The sequence below is a fragment of the Oryctolagus cuniculus genome, chromosome 16, assembly GCF_051225735.1.
Source record: "Oryctolagus cuniculus isolate XC-2025 breed Fujian yellow rabbit chromosome 16, ASM5122573v1, whole genome shotgun sequence".
Classification (NCBI taxonomy): domain Eukaryota; kingdom Metazoa; phylum Chordata; class Mammalia; order Lagomorpha; family Leporidae; genus Oryctolagus; species Oryctolagus cuniculus.
In genome coordinates, this window is record NC_142882.1 from 76,905,298 (window position 1) to 76,917,932 (window position 12,635).

At 48.8% G+C, this 12,635-nt stretch overlaps 1 protein-coding gene across 4 annotated transcripts in view; it reads right to left on the reverse strand.

Moving 5' to 3' along the window:
* Positions 1–11,939, reverse strand: part of DYNC1I1 (dynein cytoplasmic 1 intermediate chain 1) — a 330,192-nt gene extending 318,253 nt beyond the window's left edge. For 2 of the 4 annotated variants that reach the window (XM_051852963.3, XM_051852961.3), the window contains exon 1: positions 11,754–11,939. The gene's annotated coding sequence lies outside the window, so the exon portion shown is untranslated. The remainder of the gene's footprint in view (positions 1–11,753) is intronic. The other 2 variants (XM_051852964.3, XM_051852962.3) reach the window with 1 other exon arrangement.
* Between the last annotated feature and the right edge of the window lie 696 nt (positions 11,940–12,635).

Below are 12,635 nucleotides of genomic sequence, written 5' to 3' on the forward strand. Positions count from 1 at the left end.
ATTCTTAAATTTAGAGAAAAAAAATAATGAACAAATCACCAAATGTTCATCTGTAGTCTCACTGATGAGTCTCTTCACAGCTAATACTCACTGGAAGGGGGCCGGCGCCGCGGCTCACTAGGCTAATCCTCCGCCTTGCGGCGCCGGCACACCGGGTTCTAGTCCCGGTCAGGGCACCAGCTTCTGTCCCGGTTGCCCCTCTTCCAGGCCAGCTCTCTGCTGTGGCCAGGGAGTGCAGTGGAGGATGGCCCAAGTACTTGGGCCTTGCACCCCATGGGAGACCAGGATAAGTACCTGGCTCCTGCTATCGGATCAGCGCCGTGCACCGGCCGCAGCACATTGGCCGTGGTGGCCATTGGAGGGTGAACCAACGGCAAAGGAAGACCTTTCTCTCTGTCTCTCTCTTTCACTGTCCACTCTGCCTGTCAAAAAAAAAAAAAAAAAAAAAAAACTCACTGGAAGGAATACACTTGAACTCCCCTAGGTATTGAGAACTCGCAAGCAGCCTGGTCCATTCTTTGAATAGTTTAAATCAATCAGTCTCTTCATTATATTCAGATGAACTCTACTTCTCCCTGGCAGTTTGTGCCACAACAGATAGGTACCTTCATATCTATTTGACAAAGATGGAGTCCTCCTGCTTACTCCTTCACCTGCTCACAGTCCACACACATCTTCTAAAATTTACCCCATGCTTCATTCGAGGACTGGTGAGGGCAGAAGGGAAGCCAAAAAAGATGAAGGAAAGAATGTGGGCGTCGGCCAAGACCAGCCAGCCACCCAGCCTCCTCTCCATCTTACCCAGGCTCTAGCTTGTGAAACTTGTGTCTGCTGCACTGACCACTAGCCCATGGAACCCTCTGGACTCAAACAAGCAGAATGTCTCTGTGATCCAGCCACAATGGATTTGCAACACATTAGATTTTAATTTAACATGACTTTGGAGTGATGGGGGTAGCTGTAAGAGAGCCCCAAATTGTGCTCTCAAGAGACTTGAATTGCAAGATCACACTAGAAGCCAGCTGGATACTCCAGAGTTCTCTAGACTAAGGTTCCTTTACTGAGGGAAAATGCTGCCAGGATGTCCCCCCATTACAACACCCGGATCCGGGGCCAGGTACTGCCTCGCCAGGCACAGAGAGAAAAAAGCTCCACATGATCCTGACTCAGGCAGAAAGGGTTTCCAGAAGGCTAAGAGTTACCAGTCCACATTTATTTGGGGCCCTGCAGGTCATTTCCTTCATTTCAGGAAGCCAGTGTTTGTACAAAACATACCAAAAGGACTCAAGGAGAACAACTTAAATCTTGTAAGAAGTAGAAAACGAAGGGGGAGTTATTTCTTGAAACCTCACTACCACAGCAGAAAGGGGTGCTGTGATTATCAGTCCTGTTTTACGGGTGAAGAAATTGACATACAGGAGGCCAACATAACACAACAAGTTCACATTGTTAGTAAGCAGAGAATCGGGATTGGAATACCAGCTTTTCTACTTCCATTATTCACTGCGATGTATTTTCTGGGATCAAATCAGGTCCAACAACAAAAGAGAAGGATGAACATGGAACAGGAGCACAAATGGCTTTGCCTAGACGACACTGACGTTCGGATGGTCTGCCAACTAAAGAAGCAACCGTTGTTCACTTATTAGTGGCTTCCATTCTTTGAATCCCCACGGTGCTTTGTTAAACCTCTCTGAGCACTCACCACATTTTGCCATGAATGTAACCATCTGATCTGCTATATATGATAACATATAGTCATGGGTTACAGACAGCAAACTTTTCTCTCTCCCTAATTAGACTCAGGTCCCTAAGATCTGTACTTCGTTAATTTTCACACACCCATCAAGCACCTGGTCTTGCTTATGGCCAGCAATCCTAAAGGAATAAATGAACAGTGTTGACTAGAATTGAAAGGACCCTGAAGGAAGTCAAATATCACTCTTACACATAATTGTTATTCGGTATCAGTGAAAATCTAGATGTGTGAATTCACTTTCCTGGGAACTTGTTATATTTCATGATGCTAAAATTGTTAAAAATCATTTTATATCCTAAATGAGCATTAATTCAGGTTTCACTAGAATTGGATGGCACATGTAGTTAGCTCCTGGAATGGCTCTTAAAGACTGTAGTTGTCAGAAGGAATGGGCAGGTCTCCCTTCCATCATCAATTAACCTAATTAATCAACGAAAGACTACAGGGGGTAAGGCTGGACCACATGACTGGCATGGCCAATGAAATGTGACTACAGCTGTCAAGGAAGCTTAATATCCAGTGTGCTGTTTGTCACAGAAATTGGGGAAGCATACAAGACTACTTCCAAAAGCTCATAGGAATAATGGAATTGGGGCCAGCAGTGTGACGTAGCAGGTAAAGCCACTGCCTGCAGTGCTGGCATCCCATATGGGTGCAGGTTTGAGTCCCAGCTGCTCTACTTCCAATCCAGCTCTCTGGTATGACCTGGGAAAGCAGTGTAAGATAGTTCAAGTCCTTAGGCCCCTGCAACCATGTGGGAGACTGAGGAAGAAGCTCCTGGTTCCTGGCTTTGGATCAGTGCAGCTCTGGCTGTTGCGGCCATCTAGGAAGTGAACCATCGGATGGAAGACTTTCTCTCTCTCTGTCTCTCTTTCTCTGTGTGTAACTCTGCCTTTCAACTAAATAAATAAATCTTTAAAAAATATTTTTTTTAAAAAAAGTGCCCCTAAGGAGCTTGCAAAGTCCTCAAGAGAAATACCTACTGGAACCTGAGTAGTGTGCAAACCCAGCTGTTCATCTAATCTCCCAGGTCATTTTGACTTGGGCGATGTGCACGTAGGGTCGGTGTTGTCTTAGGCATCTGCAGCATCCTGTGCAACCCTTTGTTCTTTATCTGTACTTTCCTTGTCTATTCCCAGAAGTGTCATTTAAAAAAAAGATTTATTTATTTATTTGAAAGGAATAGTTACAGAGAGAGCAGAGGCAGAGAGAGAGAGAGAGAGAGGTCTTCTATCTGCTAGTTCACTTCTCAGATGGCTACAATGGCTGGAGCTGTGCCAAACTGAAGCCAGGAGCCAGGAGCTTCCTCTGGGTCTCCCACACAGGTGCAGGGCCCAAGGACTTGGGCCATCTTCTACTTTCCCAGGCCATAGCAGAAAGCTGGATTGGAAGTGGAGCAGCTGGGACTTGAACTGGCGCCCATATGGGACGCCAGCCCTGAAGTGTCCTTAAAATCAGTTACTTCGGCTGTCTCTTAAAGGTGTTGGTAACCAGTCCTGCTCTAAAAACAGTCATCTCCAATCTGTGAGATATTCACCTTTGCTTACATAAAGCACACCTTGTTGGGCCAAGCCAACTTATGCAAGTCAACCTATGCTCATGGTGCAATGATACATTGAAAGTTCCTGTCAAGGAATACATACGTTCTGAGTACAATCTGACCACCCAGAAAAATTTCCCAAGACCATTAAAAGTCACTGGGCTTATGTCTCCAAGGCCTGGGTTACTTATATTCTGCCCTGAATAACCCTGCACTAACCTTTTACACAATCTCTTTGCTTTAGTCAACACTAGATATGTACCACACAGGAGAAAAATCTTTCACTGTGTTCAATGTGAAGTCATGGTACAGCCTGACCTGATCACTACACCCTTGGGGCCCAAATCCAGGCCAGCAAGCCAGAATTCTGACAACTTGTCACCTTTCTTGACTTAGGGTTGGCAACAGCCAGGACTCTGCCATCCCCATCTGTGAATGTCCCATGGGGAGGCTCGAAAGAATAGGAAAGCACAGCATGTCACAATGAGCCACAGTCACCAAACCAATGCCCAGGCTAACGCACCGTTCACTCTATTTTCCTCTACAGAGTGAGATCCACATCTAAGAGCAGTTTTGTCTCAGCAGAAAGTTTTAGGGAAAGGCAACGACCAAAGAGGGAGGGCGTCTTCCTCCTTCACCACAACTGTTCTGTGACCATTTCTCTATCTACTCGAAACTAAAATCTATCATTTGTTAGCCTTCAAATGTTAGCAATTCATGTTTGTTTTTAAAAACAAGGGACTCAAGGACAATTAGTAGGATTCTTCCCTGTACATTCTATGGCATAAAACGGGGGATTTCCCCCTTGCTTGATGAGCCAGTTACTTTTTAGCAGTCTTTGAAAAATATAAAAAAGCTTAAAAGAGGAAGCAAGAAAACCTGTAAGCATTCAAAACCCCCAACCCTGGCCTTTACAGAGTCCCTGGGTGGTCTACATTTGCATTGGGAGATTTAGTTTGGCGTTCAACTTCTGAAAATAGATTCTCACTTTCCTCTGTGCCTGCAGCCCTTCAAAGAGAGAGGGTCCCCTTTCCAAATCGGCTGTAACCTACACCTCCTGAAAGAGTCACCCTTTTCAAGGAAATAGGCAAAGAAGCTTTTTGTTATTTCTTCCACAAAATACACAGCAATTCCCACAACCCTTTGCTATTTTGATAAGAATAGTTCCGATGGTGAAACAACAGCTGTGCAGTCATTTCAACAGGGGACACTGTCAAAGCAGGCATTCCACACAGAGCCCACCACCCTCAGTCACCCCAACCCAACTACCAGCATTCCACAGGTTGGTTCTGCGACTACATCTCAGGTCATCCCTGCACTCAGATTCATTTAACACTCGGTGGCACGATAAATATGTAAAGGCTTCCATATGGTGTGCTGAAGGATCTAAAAATACCTCCTAAAGAAGAGGACTTCATTCCACTTGAATTAGTAAAATCCGTCTTGTCAAACAAATGGGTCCTATTTCAGGTCAGAGTAGACAACCTAATGTACAGACTAAATAGGAACTGACTGTAGGAAGGGGGGTATATAAATGTTGTGTCATCTCTTTATATACAATATGTTTATTTATTAGAGCTATTGGCTTCACTCTGGACGTTATGAGTCTAATAATGAATCAAAATAGCCCCTCGTCCTAAGTCCCAGACTGCTCAGCATAGAGTGTCAGATCAAAGCCAGATCAAAAGAATTAGCTGAAGGGGCTCATAAAGAAAAACACGAGGCTCAACCTATCCTGCCTGTCATTTCCAGAATGAAAAGTTTTCCTCTCCCCCAACCCCCACCCCCAGGAGAAATGCTCCCCGTGAGCCTGATTCAGGAAGGCAAGGCGTCCAGAATTCTAGGCATTACCAAGCCTGCATTCATATTAGGCCCAGACACACAATGAGAGCTACATTTCAGGAAGTGAATGTTTTTACCAAACACATTAAAATGATCCAAGGGGAAAGAATCCGATCTTACAAGAAAAGGAAAATTAAGTGGGATTTATTCTGGCTAATATTTCAGGTCAACTAAAGCTTACTGAGTATCTACTGTGTGGAAGACCCTCTGCTGGAAGACAAAAGGATTTTGTCTCAAGGAACCTAGGGTCTGGAAAGGGAGAATTGGTAAGTAGAAATCAAGGTAATTTTTTAAAAAGCATTCCTTTGGTTCAAAGGAGGGTAAGATCACATCCATCCCAGGGAAGGGAAGGCTGGAGAAAGATAAAATTGCTACCGGAGACTAACGAGCCATCTTGCACGCCTTGAACATGAGCCACATACTGGACCCTGCATGTTAACTGTAAACAATCCTTGCAACAACCTTGCAGGCCTGGCATCATTATCTCCATTTTACAGGGGGAGAAATGGAAGCTCACAGATGCAGTAAGTGGGGTACCTCACTTCCTCCCATGACATGATGCTGCCTCTCAGATGCTGTGCTCTTGTGAGTTTGTGAAAGACCAAACGAAGAAATGAGCTTCGGTTACACAGGGAAGAAGTCAGGAAGTCAGAACATAAATGCAGGATTTCTTTACCTTAGTGTCACCGACATTTAGGACCAGAGGATTCCTTGTGGAAGGGACTGTCCTGTGCATCACAGGGCATCCAGCAGCCATACTACACACCAATGGCCCTCCCTTTCCCTAATCGAAAATGTCTCCAGATGTTGCAAAATGTCCCCGAGAAGGAACTAACACCTGGTTCACATAGAAAGCACAGTGGAAAGGGACGCCTGTCCCTGCAAACCATTGCACACAGGCAGCTAGCCACACAGTCCCCCACACCTACCTGAGAGCAAGAAATGGCACAAGCCTCTGCAAAGTTCCAAATGGCCCTTCGCACAACTAACTTGAACCACACAGACAAAAGACCGCCAGTAACTCCACATGCTGACCCCTGAGACACAGCGCATGTGCTAGTGGAATGTGTGGTCTTCCAGCTAGCCCCCGCATTCCCCTTCCCCCACAAGGGAGCATGCAGTCACTGGAAGTGCTAATGGCATTAATTTCCAAATCTGCAGCTTCCAGCTGCACGCTTTCTTAAAATGGATCTACTAAGGAATTGCTTGTGGTTGTAGAATCACGCAGAGCCTCTCTTCCCACCCCCGTTTGCACAAAAGCCTTTCTTCCATGTGACTGCAACAAAACAAAACAAGAAAAGGAGATCCCAAATCTTGCTGTGATGCTTGATCAAAAGACTAAAAAAAAAAGAGTCCCATTACTAAAGAGCTTCTTCACACATTTCTCAAGCTGAAATTGGTGTATTCTTTAAATTTTAATTCATTTCTAAGAATGATGTCATGGTTTCAATTTTAAAGGTCAAAATTCACAACATTTTGAAAATCATATTCACTGTGGTCCTTTAAATTTACAGTCAAAAGCATTAGATGTCAACTAAAATGTGTGTGCATGCAGGGCAGCATGGCGCTATAGCACAGTGGGCTAAGCCTCTGCTTGTGGCGCCAGCATCCCCTATGGGTGCCAGTTCATGTCCCAGCGGCTCCTCTTCCGATCCAGCTCTCTGCTTATGGCCTGGGAGAGAAGTAGAAAATGGCCCAATTGCTTGGACCCCTGTACCTGCGTGGAGGACCCTGAGGAAGTTCCTGGCTCCTGGCTTCAGATCAAAACAGCTCTGGCCATTGGGGCCATTTGGGGAATGAACCAGCCGGTGGAAGACCTGTCTCTGTCTCTCCCTTTCTCTGTCTGTAGCTCTATCTCAAATAAGGAAATAAAATCTTGTAAAAAAAAAATTAATGTATGTGTGGTAAGGTGCAAGAGTGGCAAACTTTTTGAAAATCCTTTGAGGGTTCTAAGTTAGAAAAAAAATGTTGGAAGAACATTCAGTGACAGTAAACAAAAGCACTCTATAACTGTTCCCAGGCAGATCTGTTGAAGAAGAACTAACATCTTCTACAGGCCTGGGACTCATTGCTTTTATTATAAAGAATGCCCAACTCTAACAAAACTTTCCGCATTGTGTGTTTGCCACACTGATGGCATTCACTGTTCTGCATCCCAAAATGAAACCACAGGTCACTCTGTATAGCATAGCAAGAAGATAAGTGAGTGTCAATTGTTAAGGCTTAGGGAATATCTGGAAAGCCGAAGCCCCCGCTTGAGGGGATTTCAGGATTTATAAGAGCTGGAAACTACACAGCATGTAGGGCATCTGGTCAGTAGAGCAGATACTGCACATCATGACCCAGCCCCTCCATCAGGGAAGCCCCAGAAGACTTCAAGGGCAGCCTCGAAGGAACTTCATCTGGGCAATGAAGATGGCTTTGACTTGCAGCCACCTTGCACGGTACGTGTCTGAGCTGCAATGCACTTGGTTGGCACAGGCTTTCTGGGTGACCCATGGGAACCAAAAGCAAGGTGCCTCCTCTCAGCCCACAGAAGGCAGGGCTTGCTTGTCCTCCGGCAGGCTGAGGGGTGGATCACTTTCCTGTCCCATGTGATAAGACTTTCAGGCTTTTCCTATCAGAGTGTGGGTGTGTTCTTGAGGGACTCTCAGTTCCCCTGCAATGAAAAGCTACACTATACAATGGTTTTTGGCACTCAACAGAGATACAGAAACGATGAGATACCCTGGGAAAGAATAGACAGACCCTGGAATCGGGCCCATTTGCATTAAGAATCCAGTCCTTCCACTGACTGGCCTCATGTGGCCTTGGCCAACTGACTGAATCTCTCCAAGCATCTCCTTGCTTGTCAACGAAAGAGACAACAGGTCTACTTCACAGGGATGTCAGAAAGTGAACTAACATATCCATGACAAAGCACTGACTATGTACAGGGCGGGGTGGGGTGGGGGGAACGAATGGCAAACAGTGCTGGTGCTGCCTGCCACTCCTGGAGGCCTCCCCGGTTGCAACGCTCTACAGGCCACCTGGGGCTCCAAGTGGAGTGGACAAATGTTCTAATAACCAAGAACACCTTTGTTTGTTGCCTGGCTCTGGTAGGAGAGCTCTGCCTTGCTTTCAACACCTCAGCAAAGCAACCTCTGCTCCTTGTTCCTTTCCTAAACAGTGCACAAGGACCCACGGTTCTTAATCTCTTTTTAGTTGCAAATGCCTCATTTTTTCCCCTCAACACTGCATTTATGCACAAAGGCAGCAAATGCTGCATCAGACTCAGTGGCTACAATGACCACCTGAACAGGATTCACGTGCCTGCCCTCCCCAGCAGCTGTGCACGTCTACTCAAGAATCCTTAGCCAAAGAATCAGGGATGGTCTCTTCAGAGTTTGCACCTGCCTAGTGGTATCTGCATGATGACGGAAGCTTCACTCTGATGTTCCAGTGCCAGAGCTCCAGTGGAGAGGAAGCAAAGGAATAAATCCAGGACACTGATAAAGTCTCCAATCCAGGGAAACAAGTTTCAGATGGACCCAGGCAAGGGTTTATTCATTGCAAAGAAGAAAAGTGAGAGTTGAATTAACTTTAGTTAATTCTCAAAAGACGTCAACCCTAGAAGTTCTGTTTCAGCAATGTTTTCAGAAGAATGTTATGTCCCCCCATTTCCAAGGGAGTATAGAAGCCACAAAAGTGGTGAAAAAGGTCTGAACAAGGTTGCCAATAGGGTATTTGAGATCCACACAGTATTAAGAGAGTTAGCTAGTTTGATTTAGAAACTCTAAGCGTAGCTTCAAGGAAATGACAATGACATGGACAGTGACAATGGTAAGGAAGGTGGGCAGCACACCTGATGAGCTCCGCCTACTGCATTTCTACACCGGGGTCAGAAGGAATGGGCTCCCTTTTACAGTTTTCACACAGACCTGACTTGAGGTTTGCCTCTGCCATTTCTCACTTAGCTCGGTCCCATCCTGTTGAAAATATGGTTAACGTCTACCTCCCAGGACTGATCTAAGGATTAAAATGAGCTGACACCAGAGCCGGGTCAGTATATGAAGATTCACCCATGGAAATGTTCTGCAGCATGGATGAGCCATTACAAATCCAGGCTGACACCAGACCTGTGACGTGCAAATCCCAGCTCCAAGCTTCAGAAACGGACTGCTCACCTTTGTGTTTTAGTTTCCTCATCCGTACAATATGATTCCAAGGAATTGCTGCCTCACAGGACTTATGTGAAGATGGAAGTTAACACACGTGAAAGTATCTTCGGGTGCAATGCCTGCTAGAGTGCTCAATACCCTTCAGCTATTTGGTGGAACAAGGTGTAGGGAGAATGAAGAACCAGGGGTAAAGTTGAATGTTTGCTACAGCTGCGTAGGACTTGTGTTCTTGGTGCTGGGCCCAATGACAGAGGCTGCCTGGGATGAGTGAGGCCCCGCAGTAACAGAGTGAGCTCTGCATACATGGTCTATGCGGTTGGAGCTGCCTGGGTTAACAGACGTGGTGTATATTTCACAAGGTTGGTCTGAGTATGGACAAAGCAGTATCTTAGCTGAATCCCCAAGAACTAGTTGACTCCATATTGGAGCCAAGGGCAAGGCTTCTTAAATATGGACTTGGAGGGAGTGTTTTGGGAAGTCAAAGGATTGGAAGAAGGTTCACTGAGCCTGATTCTCTCTTCAATTTCAGAATCTTGGGACCACAGACCGCCAGTGTGAGCACGCCACCTCTTCTTCCTAAGGGTTGAGTTTATTTTCTCTGCCTAGCTCCGTAATGATGATTATAGCTAATGATGTAAACCTTTCATAGCCAAACAACCTCAGGCACATTTTCAGATGGAAATGGGGAGGAAAACCTGGGAGCCACTGCCTCTCCTCTTCCTGGGACCGAGCACGAGAGGCTGATGTACCCCAGTGGTGCAGGAGAGGATTCAGGTGCATCCATGTCTGGGGCTTGAGACAAGGAGCAAAAGAGACGGAGAAGATGTTCTGGGCCAAAAACAAGCCCCAGAACAGGAGAGGTTAAAGTCCACGTCGGTCCCTGATGGTGTTGACAAAACAGTACCCTGACGGTGCTGGAGGATTCTAAGAGCACGGCTCTTGGAGTACTGGAACCTCAGGCTTTAAGAAATGGTGGTGGAGGACACTTAGCCTAGTAGTTAAGGCCCACATCACAGCGCCTGGGTTCCACCGCTGGGCTCTGGCTCCTGACTCCAGCTTCAGGCTAATGCAGACCCTGGAGGCAATGGCGATGGCTCACACAATTGGGTCCCTGCCGCCCACATAGGAGCTATGGATTACTATCCTGGCCCTGGGCCTCAGCCCTGGCCCAACCCCAGCCACTGCAGGCATTTGCGAGGACTGAGCCAGGCACCAGAGAGCAGCTTGCTTCGTCTATCTGTCTAACAACAACAAAAGAACGAATGAAAAGAAAAAGAAACGTGGAGGGTCGGTTTCTGTGAAGAGAATCTGCTGACCTCGTGGGGGAGTGTTGGACTTTATGTTATGGGATACGTGGTCAGGAGGGCAGAGGTTGGGCCGTTTTTTTTCTACCCCAAACCTTGCAAAGCAAACTTGGCACTGCACTCGGAGGAAGTGGGAGTATTCCTCTGTTCCTCACCAGTACCCTGGGGACGCAACTTTCACTGTCTGTTCCCATTTCAAATGAACTAACGCGAATGCACACATTTCCTCCCAATTTTCACAATAAAAGTAAGATTTCCAAGCAAGCCCCCAGCGTGTGCGCCAGCCTGGGCAGCGTTCTGCGGTCACCTGCGCCCCGTGGCCAGCCCAGCCCGCTGCTAACCTGGAAGCCGCAGGAGCCGATTGCCCCGAAACCACGCGAAGTCCACCTTGCCCATGCCAAAGCAAGAAAATGGCTGGCGACTTTTTGCTGCCCCTTGCCTGCTCTTGGCGGAGGCCAGAATAACAAACACATTTCATCCTCCTCGGCCCTCCGTCGAGTGCCTGACTCCCTGGGTCATTTCCCGCTCTGGTCACGGGCTTCCCTAGAATCCCGTCGGCCCCGGGAAGGCGCTGCGGGCCCCCAGCCTGTAGCTCGGTGCCCGTCAGCACCGCCAGGATCCTGCCCTTAGGATGACGCCGCGCGGATGGCTAAGGGCAGAGCGGTTCCCCGAGGCAGCGAGGGCCGCTGTTCACCCAAACACATCCCCGGCCGCACTTTTTTTTTTTTTTTTTTTCCTGCAGCATTGGGAGGAACTGGCCACCCCTTGCGTGCGTGGTGAAGGAACGCGCTGCGGGACAAGTGCGCTTGCCCTCCCCAGCGGCGGCACCCTAAGCCCGCAGCCGGCCCCCGGTAGCCCCCCATCGCCTTGCGCGCTCCCCTCCCCCAGCGGCCGTCAGACGCCCGCCGGAGAGGTGCGGATCTCGAGCCCCCCTTGCCTTCTGCGGGCTGGGAGAGGACCCAGGCGGGCGCCCCGGAACGCGCCTCTGCGTCCACTAGGTGGGCTACCAGGTGATGACACCGCCCGGGCGGCGGGCTCCGGCCGCCTAGGGGCGCCGCGGAGCCTGGGGTGGGGGCCACCGCCACTGCCTCACTCCCAGGGCAGAAGACCCCGGGCGGCGAGGGCCCACGGCCCCCGCCTGTGTTTACCTGGACGCGCGGCACGGCGGCGGCGGGGTGCGGGGCGCGGGGCGCAGCGGCTGCGGGGCGGCCGGGCCGGCAGGATGTGCTGTCTCACGCTGCGCGGCCGCGCGGCTCGCGCTCCTGCGGGAGCGATCACTTCCTCTGCCTCCTAGAGCCCGGCTCTGACAGCTCCCCGCGCACCCGGGCTGGGCTCGCCCCGCCCCCGGCCCACGCCCTCCACGCCCCACGCCCCTCCCGCGGGAGGGCCCTGCGCACCACGCTCCCCGCACGGCTCTGCCAGGGAGGGGGAGGCCGTAAGGGCCCCCAGGGAGGTCACTCCCCTGCCCTGGGCAGGACTCAGCTCCCCGTGGACAACTTTCCCGCTGCACTTGGAGGTCATTTAAATGGACATGATGACAGTGCAGAACCACCGGCCCCACCGGTCCTAGAACGGAGTCTCATCGATCGCCCCAACTTTTGAGGGAAAGATGGACGTGTGCATGGATGGAGAGATCAAGGGACAGAAAATAGATACATAGAAGGATGGCTGGTTGGAAGCACGGGTAGAGAGATGGACAGAGACACAGATGGATGCATAGAATATAGAGGCAGGTGACAGATTGCCTCCACCTTACTTCTTAGAATCCTGTTAAAATCCAGAGTGTCCATTCCTGGATTCCTCCAAACCTGGAGTAACAGCTACGTGATAAGGCTGCAAAATGGAGTTTGAGATGCTGATCAGTGGGGACTTGGCACCATTTTGTAGGTATGTCTCTCATGTCTTCTTAGAACACCTGTAGGTCATTGCACCCCTTAGAATGTGAACCGGTGGGGACCCCTAGTGTGTCCTCCATACCTAGAAGGGAGGCATGATAAATGTTGTATAAACCCTTCCAAGTCCATCTGTCA